General features: G+C 37.3%; 1 protein-coding gene across 5 annotated transcripts in view; it reads left to right on the forward strand.

Annotated features, from left to right (window-relative positions):
- The window catches only part of ATF6 (activating transcription factor 6), a 210,504-nt gene that overhangs the window by 21,123 nt on the left and 177,208 nt on the right, over nucleotides 1–12,173 (forward strand). The window lies entirely within an intron of this gene.

Consider the following 12,173-nt stretch of genomic DNA (forward strand, 5'->3'; position numbering starts at 1 on the left):
TCATCAGCAGTATGTAAGAGGGCCTGTTTTCCCATCATCACTCCACAATAGGTTTTATTTTATATCTCTTTTATTATAAGTATGGTTAAATATCTATTCCTATGTTTTATATGTTTAAGGCCTATTTGCATTTCTTTTTAAAAAATGAACTGTCATTTCAAATTTTTGTTCTTTTTTTTTTTTTGAGACGAACTCTCTTGTCTACCAGGCTGGAGTGCAAGGGCATGATCTCAGCTCACTACAACCTCCGCTTCCTGGCTTCAAGCAATTCTCCTGCCTCAGCCTCCTGAGTACCTGGGATTACAGGCGCCTGCCACCACACCCGGCTAATTTTTGTATTTTTAGTAGAGACAGGGTTTTACCATGTTGGCCAGGCTGGTCTCGAACTCCTGACCTCAGGTTATCCACCCGCCTCAGCCTCCTAAAGTGCTTGGGATTACAGGCGTGAGCCACTGCGCCCGGCCTTTCGTTTTTTAATTGAATTGTATTGGTCTTTTTCTCTTTAATATTTTAGGTGCTTTATTATATATTGGGCTTATTAGTCCTTAGTTTGTGAAATAAGCTGCAAATATTTTTTCCCCAATTTTTCTTTTGTCTCTTTGCTTTATTTCTGGTGTTTATTTTTCCCCAGGTATACTGTTTTCTATAGCCAAATTATTGATCTTTTCTTTTATTACTTTTTTGGTCACTCAAAGGGAAGTTTTCACCACTCAGAGGTTATAAAATAATTCACTTATATTTTTACTCTTATTTTTTTGCTTACGTTAATTTTTTGTTTGGAACAATCTCAAATTCACAGAAGTGTTGTGAGTACATTGCAAATAACTTGTTTTTTCCTTATGCATTTGAGAGTAAGTTACTAGTCCGATGCTCTATCACTCCAATGCTTTAGTGTCTACTTCCTACAAGCACAGATATTTCTTGGCCATAATACAAGCACAAAATCGGGAAATAAACGTTGATATGTTACTATAATCTAACCTTCAGCTCTCGTTTAAATTGTGCCAGATATCCCAGAGGTGTCCTTTAGACTATCAGAAGGACCCAGTTCAGAATCAAGCATTACATATGGTTGTCTTGTCTTTTTAATCTTGTTCAGTATGAAACAGTTCTTCATTAATCCTTGACTTTCTTCACCTTGTCACTTTTGGGGATTAGGAGTTAGTTATTTTGAAGAGCATTTCTCAGTCGGATTTGTCTGATGTTTCTGTAGGATCATATTGAGGTTTTATATCTGTGGCAGGAATGTCACAGAAGTGCTGTCTGTGTCCAACTTTCGATGACCCAATTTTGATTTTTTCTAATACTGATTATGTTCACTTTGATCACTTCATAGATGTTATCTGGCAACCTATTCCATTGTGAAGTTGCTTTTTCTCTCTGTGCCATACATATTTTGTGAGAAAGATACTTTAAGACTATGTAAAAATATCCTGTTCCTTATCACACTTGATATTTGTTCACTTATTTGTTAATATCAGTATGGATTCATCGTTTCTTATTTTATTCAACAGATTATAATCCGTTACTATAATTATTTATTCTAATTCTTACATTGTCCTGGATTTGGCCAGTGGGGGTCCCTTCACACCAGCTCTTATGTTCTTTTAACATGTCTCCTTTGGGCTCTGATGTGCTTACACCAGGCTGTCTCCCATGTGGATGCCCTCGTCACTCTGCTGTGAGTCCTCATGCCAGGCCGCCTGCCATTTCAGTGCCCTCTCTACCCTTCTTGGACGCTGACATTCCACCAGGCTGCTTCTCTGCATGGATGGTGGTCTTGCTTTGCCCCATCTAGTGGCTTAGGATAAAATTATTCATGAAGGAATATTTTCTAAGTGACTATGAATAAGTATTTATCATGAGATATTATTTTTAGTGTTTAGATCTCTGATCCATTTGAAATTACCCTTGTGTATGATATGAGATACAAATCCAATTTTATGTTTTTCCAAATGACTATCAAAATGATTATTCTAGTGCCATTTATTAAAAAGTTCATCTGATTTCAATTATATGCATGTATTTTAAATTTATGTAAATGGTATTATAGTAGATATCTTTATATTATTTACTTTTAAAAATCAGCACAGTGTTTTTAAGATAAATTCCTATTTCTCTGTGTACATCAAATCTGTTGCATCTAACTCTGTACAACATTCAAGTATGCATTCACTACATTTTTACCTACACCATAATGAATATTTTAAAAAATGTTCCCTAGCGGACCCATGTGAGAAATCCTTTAGGATATATGCCTAGAATTGCTGGGTGGTAGAATGTGCAGGTATCTAATTTGACAAGTGCTTCCATATTGCTCTCCAGGATCATCATAGTACTCTGTGGGCTGGCAGCAGTCCTGAGGATCCCTGTGACTTCTCTCCTGATACTTGGCATTGTCTGCCTTTTTAATTTTTACTCCATGGCACAATGTGTTTTATTGTCGTTTGCTTTTATTTTGTTTTACTTTGTATTTCTTTGGTTATTGTTTTCAACATTTATTTACATTCTTATGAGCTTTTTGGACTTTTTTTATTTTATACATTGTTTATTCCTGTCCTTTGCCAGTTTTTCTACTAAGTTGTTGTCTTGTTTATCTGCAGGAATTCTTCATATATTTGAAATAGTAAACTGTTGTTGGATTTAGACATTCAAATTGCCTATATCTTTTCCCTTTCTATTGTCTATTAGCTTTGTAGTCTTTATTAAGTATAAATAGTTAATGTTCAATTACTTAGGCTTATCTTTTTTTTTTTCTTTTCCTTTATGGCTTATTTAAGAAGTCCTTCTATGCTTTTAGGGCACAAAGATATTCTGCATTTTCTTTTATTAACCATATGGTTTGCCTTTCATATTTAGGTTTCTTAATATTCTTAGACTCCACTTTAATATGTGGTATTATGTAGGGATCTAGCACTAGGTAGGGATCTAGTTTTAATTTTCTGTATAGAAATGAATCAGTTTTCCTAACTGTATTATCTTTATAATCATTTGTAATCACTCTTTTCAACACTATTGTATATCTCTCTGTTTACTCAAATCTTCTTTTATGCCTTGGTTCAATTGTGCAGTTTTCTTCACATGGGTCCTGCACATTCTTTAGAAAATTTCTAGGTATTTTGTAATTGTTATTGCTATTGTGAGTGAAATATTTATTTATTTGTTTTATTTAAATCTTTTTTATTTTTAATTTTTCTGGGTACATAGTAGGCATGTATATTCGTGGGGTACATGAGATGTTTTGACACAGGCATTCAATGTGAAATAATTAGATCATGGAAAATGGGGTATCCATCCCCTCAAGCGTTTATCCTTTGTGTTATAAACAATCCAGTTACACTCTTTTTGTTATTTTAAAATGTACAACTGAGCTCTTATTGAGTATAGTCACCCTGCTGTGCTATTAAATAATATGTCTTATTCCTTCTCTTTTTTTTTTTTTTTTTTTTTACCCATTAACAATCCCCATCTCACTACCAGCTTCTCAGTACCCTTCCCAGCCTCTGATAACCATCCTTCTACTCTATGTTCATGATTTCAATTGTTTTGGTTTTTTGATCCCACAAATAAGTGAGAACATGTGATGTTTGTCTTTCTGTGCCTGGCGTGAAATATTTATTTTTTTATTATGTTTTCTAAGTGTGTATTAATACAATATTTTCAAGGTCAAATTTTTTTTTCAGTGGATTGTTACATGTGCTTCAAGTATATAGCATATTACCTTGCTAAAAGGCACGTTGTCTCTTTTGTTTTAATGTTTTTTAAATTTCTTCTTTTAGTGTAATTATACTAGAATTACAGAAAAAACAGGTATCTATTTTTTATCCTGACTTTAATTGTAATGCATTCAGCATTGGATTTGGCTGTATAATTACTCACAGCTTTTTAATGTTAAGAAAGTATTCCTCGAATCCTTGTTTTCTAGGATTTTATTTATTTTTTATTTTTTAATTTTTATTTTGTTTCTGATTAAACATGCTTTTATTTTATCCTAAAAATATAGTAATACATTTACACAACACAGAACTACATACACTAAAAAATAAAAGTCTCCTGGTACATCAAGATTCTCCCAGTCCTCTTGCCATCATTAATTATTACCAGCTTTTAGATTTTTGTTTATATTTATAAGCACACACATATATAATATTGTCTCATTACTTTTTCTAAAGTTTAAAAAAAGTAAAAATATTTTAATAACTGAAGAGGATTCCGGAATATGAATGAGCTGAAATTAATACAAATCATTCCCAAAGAAGAAATATTTAGTTTCGTCTAAATTTTTGCTCAAAAAATTTTGCTATGGTGACTAACATTTCACAAATGCCTTTAAAACATGTTTTAAAAATGATTTATGTATGTGGTAAACATTCAAATAGTTTTTCAGTGTGGACAGTCCCTGTCTCTCTCAACAGAGAAAGTCATTGTCAGCAGTTTCTTCTGAATTTTTCCAGGGAGGCTGTGCTTTCAAGTGTGTATTTGTATAAATATATTATATGTATATGTATATAAATGTATAAACACATATACGCACATACACACATATACACATACATTTTTTGATGCACAAGTGATACCATACACACTGTTCTACAAACTTGTGTCCTTTTATTTATATGGGGAAAAATTGTTATAAATCAGCCCATATGGATTTCCTGTATTCATATTTATGTAACTTTGAAGGGGTAATATATTCATTGCTCAAATACATATAAGAAAAAATATAAAATGTTTTTCTGTGTAATATATAAGAATGTATTGTTTTTAATAATTTTTAATATTTTTGTTTTTTATTTTTTGTTGTTTTTTAAATTTTTTAGTCATTACTTATATAACACAACCATAACATATATCTTTTTTATTATTATACTTTTGTTATTATACTTTATTATTATTATAGTTTTTATTATTATTATTATTATTATTATTTTTTTTTTTTTTTTTTTCTTCCTGGGGTGACTATAATTGTATTTGGAATGTATGTTCTTTTTTTTTTTAATTATTATTATGCTTTAAGTTTTAGGGTACATGTGCACAATGTGCAGGTTTGTTACATATCTATCCATGTGCCATGTTGGTGTGCTGCACCCATTAACTCGTCATTTAGCATTAGGTATATCTCCTAATGCTGTCCCTCCCCCCTCCCCCCACCCCACAACAGTCCCCGGAGTGTGATGTTCCCCTTCCTGTGCCCATGAGTTCTCATTGTTCAATTCCCACCTATGAGTGAGAACATGCGGTGTTTGGTTTTTTGTCCTTGTGATAGTTTACTGAGAATGATGTTTTCCAGTTTCATCCATGTCCCTACAAAGGACATGAACTCATCATTTTTTATGGCTGCATAGTATTCCATGGTGTATATGTGCCACATTTTCTTAATCCAGTCTATCGTTGTTGGACATTTGGGTTGGTTCCAAGTCTTTGCTATTGTGAATAGTGCCGCAATAAACATATGTGTGCATGTGTCTTTATAGCAGCATGATTTATGGTCCTTTGGGATATACCCAGTAATGGGATGGCTGGGTCAAATGGTATTTCTAGTTCTAGATCCCTGAGGAATCGCCACACTGACTTCCACAATGGTTGAACTAGTTTACAGTCCCACCAACAGTGTAAAAGTGTTCCTATTTCTCCACATCCTCTCCAGCACCTGTTGTTTCCTGACTTTTTAATGATTGCCATTCTAACTGGTGTGAGATGGTATCTCATTGTGGTTTTGGTTTGCATTTCTCTGATGGCCACTGATGATGAGCATTTTTTCATGTGTTTTTTGGCTGCATAAATGTCCTCTTTTGAGAAGTGTCTGTTCATGTCCTTTGCCCACTTTTTGATGGGGTTGTTTGTTTTTTTCTTGTAAATTTGTTTGAGTTCATTGTAGATTCTGGATATTAGCCCTTTGTCAGATGAGTAGGTTGCGAAAATTTTCTCCCATTTTGTAGGTTGCCTGTTCACTCTGATGGTAGTTTCTTTTGCTGTGCAGAAGCTCTTTAGTTTAATTAGATCCCATTTGTCAATTTTGGCTTTTGTTGCCATTGCTTTTGATGTTTTAGACATGAAGTCCTTGCCCGTGCCTATGTCCGGAATGGTATTGCCTAGGTTTTCTGGTAGGGTTTTTATGGTTTTAGGTCTAACATGTAAGTCTTTAATCCATCTTGAATTAATTTCTGTATAAGGTGTAAGGAAGGGATCCAGTTTCAGCTTTCTACATATGGCTAGCCAGTTTTGCCAGCACCATTTATTAAATAGGGAATCCTTTCCCCATTGCTTGTTTTTGTCAGGTTTGTCAAAGATATGCAGCATTATTTCTGAGGGCTCTGTTCTGTTCCATTGATCTATGTCTCTGTTGTGGTACCAGTACCATGCTGTTTTGGTTACTGTAGCCTTGTAGTATAGTTTGAAGTCAGGTAGCGTGATGCCTCCAGCTTTGTTCTTTTGGCTTAGGATTGACTTGGTGATGCGGGCTCTTTTTTGGTTCCATATGAACTTGAAAGTAGTTTTTTCCAATTCTGTGAAGAAAGTCATTGGTAGCTTGATGGGGATGGCATTGAATCTATAAATTACCTTGGGCAGTAAGGCCATTTTCACGATATTGATTCTTCCAACCCATGAGCATGGAATGTTCTTCCATTTGTTTGTATCCTCTTTTATTTCATTGAGCAGTGGTTTGTAGTTCTCCTTGAAGAGGTCCTTCACATCCCTTGTAAGTTGGATTCCTAGGTATTTTATTCTCTTTGAAGCAATTGTGAACGGGAGTTCACTCATGATTTGGCTCTCTATTTGTCTGTGATTGGTGTACAAGAATGCTTGTGATTTTTGTACATTGATTTTATATCCTGAGACTTTGCTGAAGTTGCTAATCAGCTTAAGGAGATTTTGGGCTGAGACAATGGGGTTTTCTAGATATACAATCATGTCATCTGCAAACAGGGACAATTTGACTTCCTCTTTTCCTAATTGAATACCCTTTATTTCCTTCTCCTGCCTGATTGCCCTGGCCAGAACTTCCAGCACTATGTTGATAGGAGTGGTGAGAGAGGGCATCCCTGTCTTGTGCCAGTTTTCAAAGGGAATGCTTCCAGTTTTTGCCCATTCAGTATGATATTGGCTGTGGGTTTGTCATAGATAGCTCTTATTATTTCAAGATACGTCCCATCAATACCTAATTTATTGAGAGTTTTTAGCACGAAGGGTTGTTGAGTTTTGTCAAAGGCCTTTTCTGCATCTATTGAGATAATCATGTGGTTTTTGTCTTTGGTTCTGTTTATATGCTGGATTACATTTATTGATTTGCGTATGTTGAACCAGCCTTGCATCCCAGGGATGAAGCCCACTTGATCATGGTGTATAAGCTTTTTGATGTGCTGCTGGATTTGGTTTGCCAGTATTTTATTGAGGATTTTTGCATCAATGTTCATCAAGGATATTGGTCTGAAATTCTCTTTTTTGGTTATGTCTCTGCCAGGCTTTGGTATCAGGACGATGCTGGCCTCATAAAATGTGTTAGGGAGGATTCCCTCTTTTTCTATCAATTGGAATAGTTTCAGAAGGAATAGTACCAGTTCCTCCTTGTACCTGTGGTAGAATTCGGCTGTGAATCCATCAGGTCCTGGACTCTTTTTGGTTGGTAAGCTATTGATTATTGCCACAATTTCAGAGCCTGTTATTGGTCTATTCAGAGATTCAACTTCTTCCTGGTTTAGTCTTGGAAGGGTGTATTTGTCGAGGAATTTATCCATTTCTTCTAGATCTTCTAGTTTATTTGCATAGAGGTGTTTGTAGTATTCTCTGATGGTAGATTGTATTTCTGTGGGATTGGTGGTGATATCCCCTTTTTCATTTTTTATTGCATCTATTTGATTCTTCTCTCTTTTCCTCTTTATTAGTCTTGCTAGCGGTCTATCAATTTTATTGATCTTTTCAAAAAACCAGCTCCTGGATTCATTAATTTTTTGAAGGGTTTTTTGTGTCTCTATTTCCTTCAGTTCTGCTTTGATTTTAGTTATTTCTAGCCTTCTGCTAGCTTTTGAATGTGTTTGCTCTTGCTTTTCTAGTTCTTTTAATTGTGATGTTAGGGTGTCAATTTTGGATCTTTCCTGCTTTCTCTTGTGGGCATTTAGTGCTATAAATTTCCCTCTATACACTGCTTTGAATGTGTCCCAGAGATTCTGGTATGTTGTGTCTTTATTCTTGTTGGTTTCAAAGAACATCTTTATTTCTGCCTTCTTTTCATTATGTACGCAGTAGTCATTCAGGAGCAGGTTGTTCAGTTTCCATGTAGTTGAGTGGTTTTGAGTGAGTTTCTTAATCCTGAGGTCCAGTTTGATTGCACTGTGGTCTGAGAGACAGTTTGTTATAATTTCTGTTCTTTTACATTTGCTGAGGAGAGCTTTACTTCCAACTATGTGGTCAATTTTGGAATAGGTGTGGTGTGGTGCTGAAAAAAATATATATTCTGTTGATTTGGGGTGGAGAGTTCTGTAGATGTCTATTAGGTCTGCTTGGTGCAGAGCTGAGTTCAATTCCTGGATATCCTTGTTAACTTTCTGTCTCGTTGATCTGTCTAATGTTGACAGTGGGGTGTTAAAATCTCCCATTATTATTATGTGGGAGTCTAAGTCTCTTTGTAGGTCACTCAGGACTTGCTTTATGAATCTGGGTGCTCCTGTATTGGGTGCATATATATTTAGGATAGTTAGCTCTTCTTGTTGAATTGATCCCTTTACCGTTATGTAATGGCCTTCTTTGTCTCTTTTGATCTTTGTTGATTTAAAGTCTATTTTATCAGAGACTAGGATTGCAACCCCTGCCTTTTTTTGTTTTCCATTTGCTTGGTAGATCTTCCTCCATCCCTTTATTTTGAGTCTAGGTGTGTCTCTGCACGTGAGATGGGTTTCCTGAATACAGCACACTGATGGGTCTTGACTCCTTATCCAATTTGCCAGTCTGTCTTTTAATTGGAGCATTTAGCCCATTTACATTTAAAGTTAATATTGTTATGTGTGAATTTGATCCTCTCATTATGATGTTAGCTGGTTATTTTGCTTGTTAGTTGATGCAGTTTCTTCCTAGCCTTGATGGTCTTTACAATTTGGCATGTTTTTGCAGTGGCTGGTACCAGTTGTTCCTTTCCATGTTTAGTGCTTCCTTCAGGAGCTCTTTTAGGGCAGGCCTGGTGGTGACAAAATCACTCAACATTTGCTTGTCTGTAAAGTATTTTATTTCTCCTTCACTTATGAAGCTTAGTTTGGCTGGATATGAAATTCTGGGTTGAAAATTCTTCTTTAAGAATGTTGAATATTGGCCCCCACTCTCTTCTGGCTTGTAGAGTTTCTGCCGAGAGATCAGCTGTTAGTCTGATGGGCTTCCCTTTGTGGGTAACCCGACCTTTCTCTTTGGCTGCCCTTAACATTTTTTCCTTCATTTCAGCTTTGGTGAATCTGACAATTGTGTGTCTTGGAGTTGCTCTTCTCGAGCAGTATTTTTGTGGTGTTCTCTGTATTTCCTGAATCTGAATGTTGGCCTGCCTTGCTAGATTGGGGAAGTTCTCCTGGATAATATCTTGCAGAGTGTTTTCCAACTTGGTTCCATTCTCCCTGTCACTTTCAGGTACACCAATCAGATGTAGGTTTGGTCTTTTCACATAGTCCCATATTTCTTGGAGGCTTTGTTCATTTCTTTTTATTCTTTTTTCTCTAAACTTCCCTTCTCACTTCATTTCATTCATTTCATCTTCCATCACTGATACCCTCTCTTCTAGTTGATCGCGTCAGCTACTGAGGCTTCTGCAGTCTTCATGTAGTTCTGGAAACTTGGCTTTCAACTCCATCAGCTCCTTTAAGCACTTCTCTGCATTGGTTATTTTAGTTAAACATTTGTCTAATTTTTTTTTTCAAAGCTTTTAACTTCTTTGCCATTGGTTTGAATTTCCTCCCGTAGCTCGGAGTAGTTTGATCATCTGAAGTCTTCTTCTCTCAACTCGTCAAAGTCATTCTCTTTCCAGCTTTGTTCCGTTGCTGGTGAGGAACTGTGTTCCTTTGGAGGAGGAGAGGCGCTCTGCTTTTTAGAGTTTCCAGTTTTTCTGCTCTGTTTTCTCCCCATCTTTGTAGTTTTTTCTACTTTTGGTCTTTGATGATGGTGATGTACAGATGGGTTTTTGGTGTGGGTGTCCTTTCTGTTTGTTAGTTTTCCTTCTACCAGACAGGACCCTCAGCTGCAGGTCTGTTGGAGTTTGCTAGAGGTCCACTCCAGACCCTGTTTGGCTGGGTGTCAGCAGCGGTGGCTGCAGAACAGTGGATTTTCGTGAGACCACAAATTCAGCTGTCTGATAGTTCCTCTGGAAGTTTTGTCTCAGAGGAGTACCTGGCCGAGTGAGGTGTCAGTCTGTCCCTACTGGGGGGTGCCTCCCAGTTAGGCTGCTTGGGGGTCAGGGTCCCACTTTAGGAGGCAGTCTGCCTGTTCTCAGATCTCCAGCTGCCTGCTGGGAGAACCACTACTCTCTTCAAAGCTGTCAGACAGGGACATTTAAGTCTGCAGAGGTTCCTGCTGAGTTTTTGTTTGTCTGTGCCCTGCCCCCAGAGGTGGAGCCTACAGAGGCAGGCAGGCCTCCTTGAGCTGTGGTGGGCTCCACCCAGTTCAGGCTTCCTGGGGGCTTTGTTTACTTAAGCAAGCCTGGGCAATGGCAGGCGCCCCTCCCCCAGCCTCGCTGCCACCTTGCTGTTTGATCTCAGACTGCTGTGCTAGCAATCAGCGAGACTCCGTGGGCGTAGGACCCTCCGAGCCAGGTGCGTGACACAGTCTCCTGGTGTGCCGTTTTCCAAGCCCGTTGGAAAAGCGCAGTATTAGGGTGGGATTGACCCGATTTTCCAGGTGCCGTGTGTCACCCCTTTCTTTGACTAGGAAAGGGAACTCCCTGACCCCTTGCGCTTCCTGAGTGAGGCAATGCCTTTTCCTGTTTCGGCTGGCGCACGGTGCACTGCACCGACTGTCCTGCACCCACTGTTTGGCACTCCCTAGTGAGATGAACCCGATACCTCAGATGGAAATGCAGAAATCACCTGTCTTCTGTGTCGCTCACTCTGGGAGCTGTAGACCGGAGCTGTTCCTATTCAGCCATCTTGGCTCCACACCGGAATGTGTTTTCTAGGATTTTACTGAGGAAAACTTGTCGAATATTATCGAATACCTTTTAAGCATCAAAGGCCATGAAGATAATAGTCTCCTCCTGTGTTACCTTGTACTCTTTGGTTTCTTGGAAATATATTTTAATACACTCTACATATTGCTCAGCTTACATGCTGAGTAGGTGTTAAGGATGAATGAAGATGCAATTGTCACTTGTCACTCTCACCAGTGAGACTGAGAGCATCTCTTTCTCCCATATCCTTTCCAGGTCATTTTAATTTTTTTTATGATTAAAAAAAGTTTAAATTTGCATTTGGCTACCATTTACATTTCCTTTTCAGTGAAATGGCTGTTACTGCCCTTTGTCTATTTTTCGCAAATATTTTCTACCAATATGTATCTTTTAACTTTGTTTATGGTCTAGTTTTTATTGTTAAATAGTTTACTTATTATTTGTTCAAATCTATTTCTTCTTCCTTTGTGGCTTCTGGGTGTTCTGACTTAAGAGGGTCTGCAACACCCTGAGAGTAAACAAGTATTCTCTTAAATTTTGTTTTATATTATAATCTTATAGATTATTTTGAAGATGGTATGAAGTAGAGATTATGTCTATTGCGTTATCATGCATGCCATCTTTTCTGTCTGAATTGAATTGCTGCTTCTATGTTGTTTCTTTATTCTAACAGATGAGAATAAATGAGACAGATTCACTGAATATTAAAAGACTTTGGGAAAATGCGAATGTTATCTTTATGTATCTCAATCATTATCAATTCACCTACTAAATTAAAGAAAATAGCACTGTTGGCTGGGCGGGGTGGTTCGCGCCTGTAATCCCAGCACTTTGGGAGGCTGAGGTGGGTGGACCATATGAGGTCAGGAGTTCTAGAGCAGCCCAGCCAATATGGTGAAACCCTCTCTCTACCAAAAATACAAAAACTTAGCAAGGCGTGGTGGCACACATCTGTGGTTGTAGCTACTTGGCCGGAGGCTAAGGCAGGAGAATTGCTTGAACCGGGGAGGCAGAGGTTGCAGTGAGCTGAGATTGCGTC

This window comes from Symphalangus syndactylus, chromosome 12 (assembly GCF_028878055.3).
Source record: "Symphalangus syndactylus isolate Jambi chromosome 12, NHGRI_mSymSyn1-v2.1_pri, whole genome shotgun sequence".
NCBI classification, from domain to species: domain Eukaryota; kingdom Metazoa; phylum Chordata; class Mammalia; order Primates; family Hylobatidae; genus Symphalangus; species Symphalangus syndactylus.